We start from the raw sequence: 20,758 nt of genomic DNA, 5'->3' as shown, positions 1-20,758 counted from the left end.
TTTCGACTACGTCAGACCAACATGGCTAGCTATCTGTAACCTTAAAAGTAAACTCTTTCACTTTATGTAGCATGTGCAGAATATTGTTTTTAAGTGTTTGCAGAAGACAGCTGTCCCCAAGAACAATGCAATTCAAGGGTTTCACTTAACAGGCAAGAATTATTAGCCCAAGTTTCTTAGAAGGCAGCAAATCCCCATAATTCAGAGTAATTTTACAGGGGTTTAGCCAGCAGGTGGCATCGTACATCAGTAAAGATCTCTATCTGTAAACTATTTAACGGAATAATTTGTCTAAGTAGGCAAAGGAAACATGTCAAGCCCAGGATACTATGGTTAAAATGAAAGCTATGGGAGGTTGAATTTGTTATGTGCATATAAGCTAATAGCCTCAAAGCATGCCACAACTCTGTTGAAGATTTACAGCATAAAAGTCCTGGAAGAAAAGACTGAGGCTGCGGAAAAGGCAAGGAGATCTTTGCCACGCATTTCCTCGCAATGACATTGTGAAATGGACACAACACCTTCCAGGGCTCAGAAGTAGCTTCTGCCTGAAAGCTATTCCCCAAGAAACCAAGTTACGGTTTATACCAAGGTGTGTTGCAATCCATGCCCTCAAACAGCAATAGTTTAAGGGTACATTTCTTCACTTCTGTATTTATTTAGCCGAGTGCAAGGCATCAAATGAAGCCATGAAAATGGGTCCTATTTTACAGCTGCCATTTTGAAACTGACAGAGGAGTGAGTTGGCATTCTGGGCAGCGTGGAAGTGAAGAACTGGTGGACTAAGCCACTGTTACTTCAATGTATTATTGCTATTGTTATTCTGTCTTAAATTTGTATACCATCCTATACTTGTAGATCTCAAGGCAGTTCACAACGTAAAATCACAATATAAAAAACAAAAACAAAATACATAATAAAACAAAGACAACTTAATAAACACCCCCCTCCTTTCCACAACACACTTAAAAGCGTATCCTATATAATAAAGTGCAAGTGTCTCTGCATCCAGATTCCCTGTGTCCCGTTTTCCGCGCTACTGAGCATGTGCCCCAGGGACACAGGGATTGGACGCAGAGACTGGACGCACACAGAGCCGGGGGGGGGCGGCGGAATGCGGTTCTCTCTCCCTCAACGGCTTCCCCTCCAAACTGCCGTTCCGCGCCTCACCTCCCGATTAATGGCGCGAGGGGAAGAGGGGAAGGGACCGTGAGGGATTGAGACGCGAGCGTGCGTTCCCCGCCGCCGCCAGGGCATTCGTGTCCCCGCTGCCGTTCCCCACCCCCACCCCATCGCCGCATCCCAACCCCTCAGCTCAGCTCTGGGTGGTTGGGAAAGGCGAGTAGAAGGAGGCTGCTTTCCCCCCTTTTTTCCTCTCCTACGCTCCCCCCCCCGACGACCAGCAGCAAGCGGGCGTCACGCACACGTGCTCTCTCTCTCTCTCCCCCCCACCCCTCTGCCTACCGTTTCCCTCGCGATGCAGGGTCAGAGGCAGACAGAAGCGGGGACAGCGCATGGGGGGGGAGGAAGAGCAGCTCAGGGGGGAGGAGATGTTTGACAGGGAGCAGGAAAGGAGGGGTGGGTGGCAGCTGCCCGCCGCCCGCCCCTCTTTCCCTGCTCCGTGAAGCATCTCCTCTGCTACCCCGTGCCTCCGCTGTGTTCAGCAAGAAGCTGGTGGCAGCGGAGGGATGCTGCTCATTCTTCCCCGCTAACCCTTCGCAAAAGCAGGCTCGAGCCCCGGGGGAGGGCAGGAAGGAAAGAGGGCCCTGGCCGCCCCTACCTTCCCCCCTCCCCTGCCTAGGCATGGACCGCAGCAGCAGAGGAGGAGGAGGCGGAGCAGCGACAGAGGAGCAGCGCTGGTGGCAGCCCAGGAGAGTCCCGGCACGTGTGGGTGGAGAAAAGAAGGGAGGGGGAGAGGGGGAATGGGCGGGGGAAATTGCATGTTCTAGCACCCGTTAATTTAACGGGCTTCAAGATACTAGTCCTATATAATAAAGTGCAAGTGTCTCTGCGTCCAGTCCGTGTGTCCGTGGGATTGCACTACTGCGCATGTGCCCCATGGACAGTCGTTGGGACTTGGAGTGCAGAGACACTTCGGAGAGGGGAGCTTGGTGGCCGCTTGGCCCGGCAGGGAGACGAGCCAGGCTGAGGCGGTGAGGCGGGCACGAGGACCACCCGTTCCCCTTTGCCGGCTGCTTCTTCTTTGTAGGCCCTGATGGGAGAGGTGGGCCCAGCCTCCTCAGGGTGTGGCTCGGCGGCTCATCCGCGCGAGGAGCCATGCCGACGGGAGACAGAATGAGGCAGGCAGACTGCTGCGGCGCTTGAGCCGGGCTGAGGTAGGAGGTCCGGGAAGGGAATTTGTAGGGCCGCTTGCTGGCCTTGGTGGAGGAGGAAAGAAAGCGAGGCCTTCTCCTAACTCCCACCCCATTGGGTCAGTTCTATCCGTTGGGACTTGGAGCGCAGACCCGCCGCTTCATCAGCTCTGCGCATGTCCCCGAGGTTGCTAGAGCAACAGGTCTCCTCTAGCACCCTTTATTTTAATGGGCTTCATGATACTAGTTGTATGATAATCAGCCCAAGGCCTGGTTGAAGAGCAACATTGTTGCCTGGCATCTAAAGAAGTATAATGAAGGTGCCAGGCAAACCTCCCTAGGGAGAGCATCCCACAAATGGGGAGCCACTACAGAAAAGACCCGGTTATGGCCCACAGGGTCCAGTTATTTAATTATAGCAAATCTGTGTATTAATATTAGGTAGAAGGAATAATAATGCTGCAACTTTAAGAAAAGGTAGTGCCTTTCCCCTTTCCAGATCTCAAAGCAGGCTGGGAAAGGAAGGCATAGTAATATACTAGTTTCTCTTGGCTACTCCCACAGTGGGAAAAACCTCTGTCTCTCCTTCGCAACCTAGTTCTGTTTAGTTCTTGCAAGCCCAGGAAGAGGGGTAGACCCTCATTTTCCTCCAGAACTTCATAAAGAGCTTCCTCCAGAACATTCATTCAGAACCAAAAGAACATGCTACTGGAATGTGAGTAAATACCTCTATGTGTGCCTTGTGAGTTTCAATAGAATACATATTTGAGAGCTTTGTGGAGTTTTGTTTATACAGTGGTGCCTTGACTTACGAATTTAATCCATTCCGAAGGCACCTTCGTATGTTGAAAAATTCGTAAGTCGAAAAACGCCATTGGAAACGTGATTTCCCATAGGAATGCATTGGAAACGGAAAAATTCGTAAGTCGAAGCAACCATATCTAAAAATTTGTAAGTCGAAAAATCCCTATCTAAAACCGCCACGTTTTTTTCCGTATGTCGAGACATTCATAAGCGTGCGGCCATTACCCCCATTCGTAAGTCGAAAAATTCGGTTGTCAAGTCATTCGTAAGTCGAGGTACCACTGTACTAATCATATTGAGAGAAGTCTCAGGACGGAACAGGCCTGTTCTTGTCTTGTCACCCTCAGGACCCCTTGCGGAGTAGACACGTGAAGAAGGGCCTCAGAAGATGATCTCAAGGTCTGGGTAGGTTAGGGTCGGATATTACTGGGATTTCAAAGGCAGAATTGATGTCAGGGGTGGGGGGCGATTTCCAAAATGTGGTGCTTTGTCCTGGATGTTAGGCAAGTCAATCAACAAATTTCGGGTTTTCCTTTAAAAAGCTCAACAACTTTTTTGGGTATCCTGGTTTTTACTTTTTGAAATATGGCAACCCTAGGTTAGGTTCATATGGAGAGATGTGCTCCGTGAGGTATTGCGGTCTTGAGCCATTTAAGGCTTCATAGGTCAAAACCAGCACTTTGAATTGGGCCCGGAAACTAATTGGTAGCCAGGATATATTTATTTAAAATATATATACAGTGGTACCTCGGGTTACAAACACCTCAGGTTACAAACACTTTGGGTTACAGACTCCGCTAACCCGGAAGTAGTACCTCAGGTTAAGAACTGTACCTCAGGATGAGAACAGAAATTGTGCAGTGGCGGCAACAGGAGGCTCCATTAGCTGAAGTGGTACCTCAGGTTAAGAACGGTTTCAGGTGAAGAACGGACCTCTGGAACGAATTAAGTTCGTAACCAGAGGTACCACTGTATAGCACCTTTTCATCTACCAGGGTTGGTGAGGCAGTTTGAAATAAATATAAAATGGAAGCCCTGCTTGCATGCAGTGCATAGTGGGTGACATGGAAAATGATGCTGTTTTATATCCCCAGCTGAGGAAGAGGCAGCAAGTCTCGTAATCATAAGTAAGAAGAGGCTGTGTTGCACTCAAGTCCTGCGTGTTGGCTTCTCAAAGGTATCTAGGTGGCCACTGAAAACAAGAAGGTTGGGCTAGATTAAGCATCCCCAAACTTCGGCCCTCCAGATGTTTTGGACTACAATTCCCATCATCCCTGACCACTGGTCCTGTTAGCTAGGGCAGTGTTTCCCAACCTTGTGCCTCCAGATGTTTTGGGACTACAACTCCCATCATTCCTGAACACTGGTCTTGCTAGCTAGGGATGATGGGAGTTGTAGTCCCAAAACATCTGGAGGCACAAGGTTGGGAAACACTGAGCTAGGGATTATGGGAGTTGTAGGCCAAAACATCTGGAGGGCCACAATTTGGGGATGCCTGGGCTAGATGGACCTTTTGCTTGATCTAGCAGGGCTCTCCTTATGAGGTGGCAGGATAACTCCCCTCTCCCCAAGTTCCACTTTCCTGGACTCATAATCAAATCCCTATCAATTAGAATGATGCCTACTGTGCCATTGCTCAGAGCAGTTTTTTCCCAGCAGGTGTCTCTCTTGAGCTTGTTTTTTTATGACTGGTTAAGAGTAACCATGCAAAACTACCGTATACTGTAATTTTTCCAGAGGAAACCCTTGTCCAGATCCTGAGTTATAGTGCATTGGCCTCATAGAATAGCATATAGTGTGTATCCAGACTACACTACACGGTAGCTGGGGAGAAGGAGAAAATCTTGTGCACTGTGCCCAAGTTGCTCAGTGCAGCCAAACACTTTTAAAAGTCAGAAGAGGAATATGAAGGCACTGTTTATACTTGTGATGAAACTCATTGTTATTCGTATTTTTTGCACCCTGCAGTCATCAAACTGTGATCTTTGTGGCGCCTGAAGGAGAGCTAGTGGCTATTTAAGCAGCACTTAATTTTTATGAAATCATTTGACAGGGCATCAAGTCCAACCTCTTGCAATGCAGGAATCACAACTAGATCATACAGGGCAGATGACTTAAAAACCTCCACTTAAGGGGAGTCCACCACCTCCCGAGGGAGTTCGTTCCACTGTCAAACAGCTCTTACTGTCAGAAAATACTTTCTGATGTTGAGTCTGAATCTCTTTTTTTGTAACTAGAATTGGTTTGGTTTCTAGGCTCCAGAGCAGCAGAAAACAAGCTTGTGCCATTTTCATGTGACTGCCCTTTAGATATTTAAAAATGACTAGCGTATCTCCTCTCAGTTTCCTCTTTTCCAGGCTAAACACACCAGACTGCTTCAACCATTCCTCATAAGGCTTGTTTTCCAGGCCCTTGATTGATCTTGGTTGCCCTCCCTTGCACTTTCCAGCTTGTCAATATCCTTCTTTTTTCAAATAGATTTTTATTATTTTCTCATATTCATTAACATCAAACAAATTATAATCAACATATGTACAACAAATAGCTTTGCCAAGCTTTGACTCCCACCCCCCATTCAGCCATAACTGTCAAGTTTTCACTTTTCTCGCAAGGAAGCCTATTCAGCATAAGGGAATTTCCTTTTAAAAAAGGGAGAACTTGACAGCTATGCCCTCAGCAGGTAATCTATTTCAAGCTACTCACGCATTTAGCAACTTTTCAACACCAAATCAATATTGTAGGATCATAGTATTTCCACGTGTGGTCTGACCAAGGCAGAGTAAAGTGGGAATATTACTTCCCCTGATTAAGTCACAGGTTCTGTTGATGCAACCTAGAAATAGCTCAGTTTTTTGGCTAGTTAGCTGACTTACCACCAGTTTAAGCTGATGTTCATTGTATGATGTTCATGCATTGTTCAAGTTTAATGTTTTCAGTGGCATTGGAAATTGTATTTTCTTTTTTTAAAACACAAAGGTACCTTATTTTTAGACAAAAATAGGAAACAAATATTTAATACTGAAACACAGGTGAATACATCAATATCAGTCTACTTCTCCATCTAAAATACAACGATAGGAACTCATTCTATAGTTGAATATCACTTTATAGTTGTTGTTTTCTTGGCATCACACCCTGTGATCATTTAACATGAAGCAGCTATTCCATATTTTATTCACTCAAAGGGCTAGAGCTGGCATCCCCAAACTTCGGCCCTCCAGATGTTTTGGACTACAATTCCCATCATCTCTGACCACTGGTCCTCTTAGTTAGGGATCATGGGAGTTGTAGGCCAAAACATCTGGAGGGCCGCAGTTTGGGGGTGCCTGGGCTAGAGGATGTGGAATATAAACCTCAAATTCTTTCTCACAGCCAGAGAGTAAGTGAGGGGTTTGGTATAAAATACATGACCATTGCATCGCTAACTGGGTGTGTTAACCCCTGCTATTGCTAACTAAAGGTCATTGCTATGGAACAGATTGACAAGCTACACTTGAATGCTTTAGGTAGGGTTGTAGTGCAGGGCTTAGGTTCCCGATGGTCTGGGCTTAGGTTCCTGATCATCCTTTGACAATAGGGAATATTGGTGGAGAGCTGTTGATGAATGAAGATTTAAAAAGACTGTCCTAAAATCTGCTCCAGTCAGTGGCAAGAGTTATATGTCTAATACTGCCATAGCCCTGAGGGAAAGTTTGGGACTAATATTACTTTTTCCCTGAGAAAGTAAACAGTGAATATATTTCCTATGATATTTTCTTCTGATATATATTTATGGGTGACTTATGTGCAGGAATAATATTATATTAAGCTGCTAATATGGATTGCCAGCAAAGTCCCCCCCCAAAAGTCTGCAGTTCAACAAGTTGTAAACTTAGTTTTATATTTTTGTAAGGAATAAACCGGGTGGGGAAACTGGGCAGCAGTACAGTATATTAATAATTTAATTTGCTTTTTTCCTGCTCTTTCTCTGTTAAAAAAAAAAATATAGCAGCAACTGCTTTTAGGGCTGTGCTAACACCAGGGAAGAGAAGGTTTTTTTCCAACAGTAACTTTCCCTTTGTGAATGCACCTCTCCTTTGTAGCAGAGAGGTTTTTAGTAGATAAGTTTTGTGGCACTTCCCCCCATTATTCAGAGTACAGGCAGGCAGCATTGTCTTCACTCTCATCTGGCTTTGTGACGTCATCATGTGACCAAATCAGACCATAGCTGCCAAGTACCCCGTTTTCCCCGGGAAACCCCGTATTTTCTTACCGTTTCCTGCAGGTGTCCCGAATAGCAAAATACCCCGTATTCCCCCGGATTACGGAGCTCCTGCCGGGGATCATGTTCTTCTGGTGCCGCGCCGGCACCGGAAGTCGCTTCGACGCATGTCCGGAAGTGCGTAGAAGCGACTTCTGGCGCTGCAGACATTTTGGAAATGGGCACAGCGGCATCGGAAGTCACTTCTACACATGTCTGGAAGTGCATAGAAGCGACTTCCGGTGCCGCGGTGCTGCTGATCCCAGATTTTTCAATCTAGAACTTGGCACCTATGAAACTGACTAGCTGCATGGCATTGTCAGGAAGTCTGTTTAGAGAGAAGGCTATGCTTTGCACCCTTATTGTTTCATATTCATGATGGTGGCACACTGCTAAACCTAGCTGGCTGCATTGGGGGCTTACAGTGTCTTTGATTAAGATTGTACATGATTTCTGACTAGCTGGCGTCGCTTTACTAAAACTCCAATTCTATGCACACTTATTGGGAATAAGTCTTATTGAAGACTCAGTGCAACTTACTTCCAGAGTAATAGGAAATGGCAACTAAGCTGTGGATCTGAGATAGTCTATAGACTACATTCACACATGTTACATCCATTGTCACGAGGACTGTTGGGAATGAATGAGTCACTCAAGATAAAACCTTCATATAATCTCAGATACAATGTTGAGTAATGGAAGCAGTTTATATATTCAGCTGTGAGTCATTGGGCAATTCACGCTGTTCATCAGTAGTTCTAGTTGAGATGGCCTTTCCCTCTCTCAACTGCCATTGCAAAATTACCTAAGGACCACCTTGCCCTAAGAGAGAGAGAAGGCAGAACAGCTTAGAGATGGCCAACCTAAAGTCCTCTGCCTGAGGGAACAACTGTGTAACAGCTACAGGTGTATAAAGGCCTTGTATCCACCCAATGCAGTAATGTTTCCATTCTGCTGCAGTTTGTGTTCCACAAAAAACAAAACAAAACAAAAACATCTGGCTTGCTGTTCTCTTTTCTCTACAACAGCCCCTCTGCCTCCCCCTACCACACTATGCCACGGCCAGGCTGTGACATTCTTCTTCTTCTCTTTAAACAACCACCCCCCAAAAACCAGTTTAGAAATTAAGATGTTCCCAGGCTACTATGGGAGAAGTTTCCCTTGGGCGTTCAAGTATGGCGTCTCACACCAAATCCCAATCAGTCAGACGGTATTCAGTAACACATTGCAGGATAGAGTTCAGAGAGTCTGCAGGAACTTTCAACTAGGACAAAGTTGTCATCTTAGCTGTTTGTCCTCTGGCCAGCTAGCTTCTGCCACCTTGTTGCTTCACAGCCTCTTCATCTTACCAAGGCCCTTGAAATGCAAATTGCTCAACCCATCAGAGTCCTCCTTGAACATTATACAAAGTTGTTTTCCACTCTAACACGCAGCGTTAGGTTCCCCCTCAACTAGGTCTTACCAGTTTTGACCAGGCTGCACTCTTGTGTGGAGAAGGTGGCCTCCCTGATAATTGGTTTTATGGAACATACAGGAAGTGATGAAAGGCCATTGCCTCCATCCCGATCTGATAAGCTACCTTTGGCGCAGGTTCCACTTTCTCATGATAAACAGAAGTGGCTTTGCTCTTCCGGGAAGAAGAACCCACTCAGGCTGGTTGATGGAGTGCTGTGACCATGAAGTCAGTGTAGTGCAAAAACATTAACAGGAAGGTAGCATTAAATGGAAGAAAGCTGAGATGTTTTTAAAACAACAACAACAACAACAACAACAACAACAACAACAGAAATCTCCCTATTAAGTGTTTCAACAAGAAAATAAGGTCTCCCGATTTTGAAGCTGAGCTGTAGAAAGAACCCACTTGTGAAATATAAGCCAATAAATGCATTGGGGTGGGGGTGAAATAAAAATAAAGCCAGACAGATCAAATGTACATACAAGTGTTGCTCAGAAATGGTTGCATGGCAACAGAGGGGTGGAAAATTGCCATGACGACAAAGAGAAGCAACTGGTGTAGTGGTAACTGAGAGGCAGCTTAAATGTTTGTAGGAACACGTGGTATAGTCCTCTCGTGGCCTGGGCTTAGACTTCTCCCTTACATCTGGCTTGGCTTTCTATGTGTAGGGAGATTTCAAAGTGGGGATACAAGTCGTCCTCTTTCTGTATCGTGAGATGGTACAGTAAGCTGCAGATAGGCATGGACCAGGAGGCCACGCTTGAAAGGATGAATCATAGAATTGTAGAGTTGGAAAGTACCCTGAGAGTCATCTAGTCCAACCCCCTGAAATTCAGGAATCTCAACTTGATCATAGCTCTAACTGTGAAGCAGGTCAACTTTAGAGGAAGACAGCTCATTGGATGACCCTCCCTGCCTAACAATGAAAAGTTTCCTCATACCACAATAATTGCAGCAGTGAAAGCTTGGGAACCACAGCGGATTCTGCCTTGTATCATGTGTGGTGTTGTGGTTAGAGTGTTGGACCTGGGAGACCAGGGTTCAAATTCCCACTCAGCCATGAAGCTCACTGGGTGACCTTGGGCCATTCAGCCTAACTTACTACACAGGGTGGTTAAAATTATTTATTATTCAATTTATTACTTGCCCTTTTCCCTAAGGTCCCAGGGCGAGTTAAATCAATTAAAACATAGCAATTAAGATGGGGAGGGGTGAACCATGTACACTACAGTGGTACCTCGACTTACAAAGACAATCCGTTCTGCGGCCGTCTTCATAAGTTGAAGTCTTCGGTTCTTGAAGCGCCCATTCTGCGCATGTGTGAAGCACGATTTTGCACTTCTGCACATGCGCCGACCGTGTGCACCACTTCTGTGCAAGCGTAGAACACGCACGCGGGGAAAAGACTTCCAGGGTTGTCGACTTCGGAAGTCTAAATCTTTGGAAGTTGAGTCGTTCGGTTGTCGAGGTATCACTGTATCTTGGGCAGTATACATAAAAGTATAACAAGCATATGGTGGATTAAATAAAGTACACCAGGTCAGACCCATAGGTCCATCTAGCTCAGCACTGTCTATACTGACTTTCAGTGGCTCTCCAGAGTTTCAATCAGGGGTCTCAGCACTACCTGGAGATGGCAGGGATTGAACCTAGGACCTTCTGCATTCAAAGCACTACCACTGTGTCCCATCACCTGGATTAGATGAGGCTATGGAGGTGCTAAAATGGTGCCCAGAGTTGGTACTGGGCTGGGTGAGGGCCAATAAACTGCAGGTAGATGCTTCTTGGATCCAGGGTTCTGGTCAGGGTGTGCCAGTTCAGTACGTGTGGCCATTTCTGGACATGGATAGTTTGGCCCCAGAGTGATCCATATTTCAGAAATCTCCTAAAATAGGTATTTTATTAATTTTCCAAAAATAACAACAATAAAAATAACAACAATACAAAAACAAAACAAAACAAATTGACCCCTCTAGTCCAGGCATCCCCAAACTCAGCCCTCCAGATGTTTTGGGATTACAATTCCCATCATCCCTAGCTAACAGGACCAGTGGTCAGGGATGATGGGAATTGTAGTCCCAAAATATCTGGAGGGCCGAGTTTGGGGATGCCTGTGTCTAGTCCCTGCCTTGGTTCTATTATTTATCAACACACCGCATGTCCATTGTTAAATTTGAAAACCAATGAAATTACCTATTATCCATTCATAACAAATTACAAGTAGTTTAAAAACCCTGCTAAACCTGTGTACAATGCTTCTGTATATATGCAATAAACATCTTCAATTCTTCCTTAAATTCATTGTCGTCTCTTCCTCTTAGTTTCATTGTCATTTTTGCCATTTCAGCATATTCCATTAACTTAATTTGCCAATCTTCTTTAGCTGGGACAGCTTCTTTTTTCCAAAGCTGTGCTAATAATGTCCGTGCGACCGTAGCTGCATACATAAGTAAGTTCTTTTGTGATTTTGATAAGTCCACTCCTGTAATACCTAGTAGCAAAGCTTCTGGGTTTTGGTTTTTAAAAAAACAAAGGTTATTTTAAGCATCTTCTTCATTTCATTATAGATCATTTCCCAATATTGGGGATGAGTTTCAACCAGTACAGAAAACAGTTACCAGAATTTGGATAGGCACAACCCTGAATTATGCATGTTGTGTCAATTTCTCTGTGTTTACCAAGAAAATACCTTTAGTGATTTAAATGCTGCAGACCGCTGTAATGCTTCGCTAATGTGGAGGCGTTTTTCAGCAGGTTGAGTTGACATGTTAAGACCATGACTCTTATCTATTAACCCAGAGCAACGAGGGAAGGGTTGGGTGCTTTGCAGAACACAATGTTTCCTTCTGCATTTCAATAGATATAAGGATAAATGCAAGCTCAGTCCCTGCCAGGCTCATTTGAATAAATTCCATTCCAAGAAGGTTAGGGCAGTTGGCTTTTTGAACCACTTTGGACGCACAAGATGGCCGTTGAGCAGCCTGTGATTTGCCTAGAGACCCGTCTGCATGCGCTGAGAAGGAGTTGCCCATTCTAAGGTGATCCCTCTGTGACAGAAAGGGCTTGATGAAGACCACTTGCTTTGTGTTGCTGCTTATTGGGTTTCCTCACCCCTGCGCTACTAAGGGATGCGGGTGGCACTGTGGTCTAAACCACTGAGCCTCTTGGGCTTGCTGATCAGAAGGTCGGTGGTTCGAATCCCCGCGATGGGGTGAGCTCCCGTTGCTCGGCCCCAGCTCCTGCCAACCTAGCAGTTCGAAGGCATGCCAGCGCAAGTAGATAAATAGGTACCACTGCAGCGGGAAGGTAAACGGTGTTTCCGTGCGCTCTGGTTTCCATCACAGTAAGTGGTTTAGTCATGCTGGCCACATTACCCAGAAAGCTGTCTGTGGACAAACGCCAGCTCCCTCAGCCTGAAAGCGAGATGAGTGCTGCAACCCCATAGTCACCTTTCACTGGACTTAACCATCCAGGGGTCCTTGACCTTTTTTTTCATTTTTACCTTTTTTACTATGATGATCCACCTACACCAGAGCTTTCCAAACTGTGTGTCATGACACATTAGTGTGTTGGCTGCAGTGTGTGAGTGTGTTGCACGAACACTCCCCAAAGGGGTTAGTTTAACCTCCAATTTGCTAGAAGGACTGAATTACTGTGTGGTGAAATGATGCAAAACTGCATCACTGTGTCACGAAATGATGCATGTCTAAATAGTGTGCCAGCGACATGAAAAGTCTGGAAAGCCCTGACCTACGTAAAAGGCAAGTGGTTTTGGTTTTACTCCCCCAATCTCACCACAAGAACAGTGCTTTTACTTTACTGCTTTTGAGTGGATTTCCAGCAGCCGATGTGCTGCTGTAGGAAAAGGCAGCTTTGCTGGTTAACTTAAAAAGTTAAGGCAGAAGGTGGTATTCAACTGTTTTACTCAGAGAAGACCCATTTAAATTAACGGGCCTAACTTAGTCATGTTCACGTGCTGGAGGAGACTCTTGGGAGTCCCATGGACTGCAAGAAGATCAAACCTATCCATTCTGAAGGAAATCAGCCCCGAGTGCTCACTGGAAGGACAGATCCTGAAGCTGAGGCTCCAGTACTTTGGCCACCTCATGAGAAGAGAAGACTCCCTGGAAAAGACCCTGATGTTGGGAAAGATTGAGCGCGCAAGGAGAAGGGCACGACAGAGGATGAGATGGTTGGACAGTGTTCTCGAAGCTACGAACATGAGTTAGACCAAACTGCGGAAGGCAGTGGAAGACAGGAGTGCCTGGCGTGCTCTGGTCCATGGGGTCATGAAGAGTCGGACACGACTGAATGACTAAACAACAACAACAACAACTCTTATTAATAAAAACATAGTTGAATAATATCCAGAATCTGGGGATGAGACTTATTTTGATTCCAATCTTTTGACAAGAAAACGGTGCAAAAATTCATGATTTTAAGTTGTTTGGGCACCAGTGTGAGTGTCCCACCGTCGAAACACAAGGCAGAAACAGTGGCAGGAATTCATGCCCTCTCTAACACAGGTCTTTTTTTATTATTGGATTTTTTTAAAAGCCTGGATTTTTGCATTGGTTTGCTTTTTATTTGCTGTGGACAATGTTATTGTAAAGTTAGTAGCAAAGCCATTAATATTACCATGGCAGTGCAATCCTATGCATGCCTACTCAGAAGTAATTTTCATTGCTGTCGTGTAGGAGGAGGAAAGGCATCCACCCAACCAAAGGCCTGGGTGAATACAAATCCAATTATACTGGATTTAATTGATTTTATGTGTGTTCTGTAGCTTTAAACTGTCTTATGGGAAGTGACTCAGGAATGAAATATTGAAATAATCCTCACTGTCTTCTTCACCATCATCAAAATCATGGTCCCATTGCTAATATATAACTACAAAAACATATAATGCGCAAAAATTCATTTAAAAATGGGGGGAACCATATTGGTTTTAATATTAAGACAAATCAATGCCATTAATATTGTTAAGATTGTCATTTAGCCGTAATCCAGAGAAAAGTAATATCTCTATACAAATTAATATTAAATAGTCTTTGTTTTCTTTGAAAAATGTGTTAATCTTTTTTTTTTTAAAAAAAAGCCCTGCCGATGTAAATGAAAATACAGTGGTGCCTCAAGTTACAAACGGTTAAGAGAACTTTGTCCCAGGATGAGAACGGAAATCGTGTGCCGGCAGCAAGAGGTCCCATTAGCAAAAGCACGCCTCTAGTTAAGAACGGTTTCAGGTTAAGAACGGACCTCCGGAACGAATTAAGTTCGTAACTAGAGGTACCACTGTACATCTATCATTATTACACCGTGTTAGAGAACGAACGAATGAATCTTTATTTGCGCCAGCCATCGGCCATAGCAATAAAACAACAATACGATATACAAAGAATAGAAATAAAAAGTCAATTATATAAAATGCATTTCAGGGTTTTGAATCAATAGTCAAATAGCGGATCTTATTCTGATGGCCGTATTAGAGAGAGTTGTGTTTGTCTGTGGTCTACAGCAGCAATTTATTGTGTATAATACTCATATTTTGGGGTGGGGATGCAGGGTGGGAGAGACATTAGCCTAAGACTAATGCAGCATAACTAAGTATTCATATCTAATCTTCCTTTAAAAAAAAAGATAGTCCATCTCAGGACTATTTAATTGCTCATCTTCTAACATTGTGTATGCCATCAAATGCCAACAGTGCCCTTCAGCTCTCTATATTGGACAAACAGGCCAAACCCTACACCAAAGGATAAATGGACACAAATCGGACATCAGGAACCACAAGACAGAGAAACCCGTAGGAGAACACTTCAATCTCTCAGGACATTCTATACAAGATCTCAAAGCAGCTGTTTTATTACAGAAAAAATTCAGAAACAGACTGGAAAGAGAAGTCGTTGAATTGCAACTCATTAGCAAGATTAAAACCATGGAGCCACCTGGAATGAACAAAGACATAGGATTCTTATCTCATTATACATGATCAAGCTTTCCTTAGCACCTCAGCCCTTGCTCCCCCCCCCACAATACCAATTGCAGTCATTAACAGTTGTTAACAGTCATCAACAGGTTTACCACTCCTATTAGCCCATCACCCATTCCCATCACCCCACCCTCTGAATATACATAAGGGTCTGGTGGATTCTGTTTCAGTGTATCTGACGAAGTCTGCATGCACACGAAAGCTCATACCAAAATAAAAACTTAGTTGGTCTTTAAGCTGCTACTGAAGGAATTTAACTAATAAAAGAGTAAAACTAATCATGCGAGCTGTCAGTTCTAAAAGCACATAGAAAAGCTAGGATGCAGTAAGTCAAGTCAGGAGAAATATTGTGTGTGGCAGGGTGGGTCTTGTCTACCTGCCGCAATAAAGAGAAATTACAGTATTCCAAAACTTCAGCCTTATGGGACTGATACACCACAGATAAATGACAAATATGTAGCGACCTTGGAAAAATAATGGGAAGTAGGGAAGATGGATGCAATTTTGTGATTTAAAAAAAGAGCAGTGGTTTTAATAAATGAGAAGAGGCCTTCTTTTATTATGCCAGAGCATGTATGGATTATAGCCTTTCAGGCTTGGGGGCGGTCTCTAAAATGTTTGTCATTATTATTGTTGTTAAACTTCTGGTCAACTCTTTTCTTCCTCAGGTTTAGCCAATTTTTGTAGCCAGCTGAACAAACTGATTGCTGCTTCAATAGACATGTGTACGTTTTGGTGTGACAATCAGAAGTGCTTGTTGGAGAGTATCGATGCAAATAAACACATGTCTTTGAGGAGTTTTGGAGCTGTTTTTAACAGTGTTTTGTATTCCTAAGAATGTTGCCTATCCATACGAGTGCTCATGCTTCAAAAATAGAGAGGGGAGGAGGCAAAGCTACCTGTTCCCCAGAGCAATGACCAACTATTTCGTTGTTGTTGTGGTTGTGGTTGTGGTTGTATTTTTTAGGAAAATAAGTAATAATCATAAACCAAAAAGAATAAAAATGTGCACCCCACCACCAAGACCATTCCATTGTAAATATCCAACCTCCCAAAATTTCAAGACCTCTTGCAATGGTTTGACCCTCTTTCCGTATTAACAGTACAAATTCTACAAACACCTTCCATATCTCCTTAGAATCATTTCTCCTGCAGGGTTCCGGTTTCCGCCTGCAGGAATGGCGGACCTGTTTTCCATCTCTCTGACCTTCGTAAGGAATTTGGCGGTTGCTAGGGGAGTAAATGGCAACCCCCTACCCTCTCCGGGGGTTACGGAGAGGGGCCGCTGGCCCGCGATGCCCCCAGACCCACTCCGACTGTTTTTGGAGTGGGGGGAGCTTGGGCTGAGCACTTACGAGGGCCAGGACTCCCGGACGCTAATCTGCATGGCTGGGATTTCCATGGTTAAAGAAGATAATTAGGCTTAAATCTATGGACATACTTCAGAAGGAGGGGAAGAAGCGCTGTTTACTGCTGAGAAATTTATGCTGCTGAAAGGAGAGGAGTCAAAGATTGTACTGCATCTGGAAGAAGGATTGATGGGGACGGAGCGATAAGGGAAGCGAGTTTTTATTTTTTTTTCCTTCATATTGTTGCCTCGTACCTTCCCGGACGCGATGTCCTGGCTTGTTTGGAGTGAAAGAGAAGCAAAAGACTGTGTGAGTTGAACTTTATAACTGTTGTTACTGAGCATATTTTTTTAAAGATGTGGAGTTGCCGATGAGAAAAGCCTCCCCCTAGTCGGGCGGAAGGAGTTCTGGACGCGCTCGGAGGATTTATGAGTTGTGACGCACTTTAAATTGGAGCAGCGACCTGAAGCTAAGTTCAGCTATAGGGCAAGGAGATCCATTAATTTACCAAGAGTTTATGGTTTGATGTTTGGGTCTCCTGCCTGAAAAAGCTGTAAATTCTATAATGATCGTGAATCTTCATGGCTATGAGAGAAAGCGAAAGTGATTTGAGCTTTTTGAGATGGCGCTGCTTCGGGCTGCTTCGACGCAACAAGGAGCTCCATTAAGAAGATTTATGGGGAGGCTGGACTGATTAACTCACACAGGAGAAAGAACATCTGTGAAACTTTGTTTGATATTTATCTCAGCGGCTGGGAAACAATCGGATGAAAGTGGAAAACATCTATGTGACTGTAAGGGGAAGATCTGGATTATTATGAACTTGGAGGACGATTTGAACTTTAGAAAAAAGACGGCAGTGGACAGTTGCGAGGAATTCCCAATTTCTTGAAGCATGGGAACCCAAATAAAAAATTCTTTAGATGATTTGGCATAACATTCGGTTTGATTGATATATATATGTGTATAATTTGAAATATTGAATGTGATATAATTGGTTTTAATTGGAAAATTAATAAAAATATTTTTTTTTAAAAAATAGAATCATTTCTCCTGCAAATTCCCTGTCTTACCTTAATGGCACATGTTAATTGATCGTTAATAGCTATATTCCACACCTCTTTACACCATTCTTCCATTTTATATTCTGCTTGCCCCTTCTACTTCCTAGCTATAATAATTTGTGCAGCTGTCAATAAATTTGTGAGCAAGTCCTTCATAGCCTGCGAACCTTCTACCCCATCGTCAATCAATAACAATGCTACCTATAGATTTTCGGTTAGCTTTAACCCAGTGATTTCCACCCTTTGGGCAAAAAATTGTACATATTTACAGCACCACCACATGTGAACATAGTTTCCAGTTTCCTGGCATCCCCTCCAACATAACATCAAATATTCTTTGTTTATTTTATTAAATCTGACTGATGTTAAATACCATCTCCAAACTAATTTATAGTAATTTTCTTTTACTCTTATGACCAAATATTTCAACATGTATTTTGCAAACAGCAACAACAACGAAACACTATTGTTTCTCAAACCTTCATCTCGATCAGGTGCCCAAGCAAATTTATAGCACATGTGTTGTTTATTAGTATGTGTTTCCTTCTGTTAGATCAGAGGGTGCATGTGTTCCCCATCTCCAGCACTCAATTTTTTAAAAAAGAAAAAGAAAGAACGATTATCTCTGCATAGCCCAAGGATGGGAACCGGTGGGCCTTCAGATATTGGAATACTACAGCTATCAACATCCCTAACCACTGGCCAGGCTGCCTGGAGCTGATGGGATTTGTACGCAAACAAGAGCCATAGGTCTAAAGCAGGTGCCCCACCCCTGCCTTTCAGCAATAAGTTTGGCTCCAACATCTGGACAGCCAGTTTCCCTATGCCTGATGTGCCTTGGGGGGGGGAATAAAACAATGTGAGACTCTATTCTGTAACACCCCATCATTCCAAGAAAATTTGCGCCACAATCCTTGCATGCATACCCAAAAGTACTCTGCAGCTCTTGTGAATCTTGAAAAACCATTTTTCTTTGGACAGCGAACCCTTGTCTTCTTCAGCACTAGAGCAGACACTGAGTTTTGTTCTTTTAAAGAAAGAAAGGTGCTCCTCTTGCTTTGTAGAACCATAGGATTGTAGGATTGTAGAGTGCAAGGCTGATTTTGAGTTGTTAGCCTTCTTCCGACTTAAGCCCTTGATCCCTTTTTCTCTGCTCTCCGTGGCAACTTGGAGCTGTCTGAAAACATGCCAGGAGCCGGGTTGCAACAAGGCGACACTGCAGACCCTGGCACTAGGACCTCCCAGACACCTTTTCTGAAATGCTGGCTGGTAGCATGTCAGCGGTACAGAGACTGAGAGGCTCTCGCTGTTACACAAGACGAAGGGTAGCAGCCGCAGGAGCATCCTTTGCCTCTTGAAAGCCAAGGTACCTGTTTATCTGCTTGAAGTCCTCAGCATCCTTAACCTGCCAATTGCTTTATTAGAGCCTAGCAGAGTTTAGCTGCAGCGGGAGAACTCCGGTGGCAGCATTTCCCCTCCCTCCTCTCATACCTGTGTTTTCTTGCGTCCGTAGAGAGAGCAGACAGAAGCAACAGTGCCGTTAAGAAATGGGCTAATTATTTCCCAGCTGGCAGAATCCAGAGGGATTATTTCACACCAAAAAGTGTAAGTAGCTTTTATATCATCCCCCCTGCATAGCTTGTTACTACTGCTTTTGCACATTCATCTTTTGCAAAAAGAATCACACACCAAGCCTCAAACCAAAACAAAGCACATCCCCTTTTTCTAGAAACCTTCCAGTCCTCTTGTGGGGGCAGTTTATGAAATAAAATGATTATATTTGTTATAACACACAAACAAAAAGTCCTTGCAAAGTCCAGTATGGGTCATGTTCTTTTTTTTCTTGTTTATGTATGGTCAGAGATGATTTTCTGTTTGCAATTATCGTTATTATTTTTCTGTTGTGTTCTCCGTGGCCACTGAAAGGAACAGGAATGACTTGTGCTGAGACCAGGAAGGAGCTAGTGAGCGTGGGAAACCAAAATACTTGAATTTATTCCAGTTTGGTTCCATTGTCCTCAGTGAAATGAAATAGTTTTTATTCAAACTACTTTGACATCCCGAGGTTGTGGGCCAGATTCCAAAGGGGCCCAATTTTTTATTTTAAGACAAACCTCACCCCCAAGAAAAGCACCTGGCGATTTTGTGCCATGGCACGACAGTTCTTTAAAAAGACTATCAGTGGTGCTGTAGAGGTGAAAGGGTCCAATCCTGCATTGCAGGGGGTTGGGACTAGATGACCCTTGGGGTTCTTTTCAACTCTGCACTTCTATGAAAACCATATGTCAGGCTAGTTTACATGAAAACAGAGAAGCAACAAATACCCTCATAAAGAATCACATCACAGGCCTGCATGTTGAGAGACAAGCAACATCATTGCTTAAACCCCACTCTCCCTCAAAATACCACTCATTTGCAACAAGAGGCGTACTATTTGCATGTTAAATCAGAAGCAAATCTTATTCACATGCTTAAGTTTGCTCCCTCTTGGTTCTGTGCATCATGCCTTGCAGGCGTGGTTCAGTTACAAGTGGCTATCTCTGCAAGAAAGGGAGTCAAGCTGGATTTGTGGCATTAGAGTTAGATCAGCGGATCTGAACTATTGGGGTATGTTGTCATTTTCAGCAGAGAAGTGGCAAGAGGAAAGAGGTGTGCTTCCCCACTGTTGTTCCTTGCAGCCCACCTTCCCCCTGCCTCTTTCCCCAGCCATGCAGCAAGAACCCTAACTTGAGAGGAAGCAGGTGGGGTAGAGGAAACCAAAGGGTGGAAAAGGAACTGAGCCCACCACCCTGTCAATCACAGCTCCTCCCAGCTGTTTTGCAGCCATTTTGTGGTTTACCAGCCCTGAACCAGCTGCCATTGTGTAATTCTGGGGTGGAGAAACTGTGGCTCTCCATATGCTGTTGGACTCCAACTCCCATCATCCCTGACCCTTGACCATGCTTGCTGGAGCTGATAGGAGCTGTAGTCCCACATCATTTGGAGGCCCACAGGTTCCCCACCCCTGACTAGAAGCTACCACTGTGGTTTTAACAGGACCTGATGGCAGAGGGATAGTTTGACAAACCTTAAACAAGTCTCTTTTAAAAAAACTAGTTTTTTTTTTCCCAGATTTTGAAATTTACGAACAGTTATCAAACAACCAACATAAAAAGAGAATTCTGAAGAGTCTCCTGGACTTCCCTCCTCCCCTTTGTGGGTCCTTGTACAGTGGTACCTCTACTTACGAATTCAATGCGTTCCGAACGCACATTCGTAAGTCGAAAAAATTTGCAAGTCAAATCCCATAGGAATGCATTGGGAGAAAAAAATTGTAAGTTGAAGCAACCCTATCTACATAGCTGCCAAGTATCCCGTATCCGCCGGGAAAACCCCTTTTTTCTTACCGTTTTCCGGCGGTCTCCCGTTTGGCGGAAAATCCCGGTATTTTCCCTTAAATTGGGATACTTGGCAGCTATGACTGTGGAGGAGAATGCAATTGTTACCCGGCCATTTTTCTGGTGCCGCTTTGCCCTTCTATGGGCACCAGAAAATGGCGGCGCCG

At 44.2% G+C, this 20,758-nt stretch overlaps 1 protein-coding gene across 1 annotated transcript in view; it reads left to right on the top strand.

Moving 5' to 3' along the window:
* The first annotated feature begins 18,497 nt into the window (after nt 1–18,497).
* The window catches only part of RAB27B (RAB27B, member RAS oncogene family), a 114,524-nt gene continuing 112,263 nt past the window's right edge, over nt 18,498–20,758 (top strand). Inside the window, exons 1-2 of the mRNA XM_035100576.2 lie at nt 18,498–18,580; nt 18,728–18,819. The gene's annotated coding sequence lies outside the window, so the exon portion shown is untranslated. The remainder of the gene's footprint in view (nt 18,581–18,727; nt 18,820–20,758) is intronic.

This window comes from Zootoca vivipara, chromosome 11, assembly GCF_963506605.1.
Source record: "Zootoca vivipara chromosome 11, rZooViv1.1, whole genome shotgun sequence".
Taxonomy (NCBI): domain Eukaryota; kingdom Metazoa; phylum Chordata; class Lepidosauria; order Squamata; family Lacertidae; genus Zootoca; species Zootoca vivipara.
The sequence above is the reverse complement of the archived record's forward strand: the minus strand, read 5'-3'. Positions and strand labels throughout refer to the sequence as shown.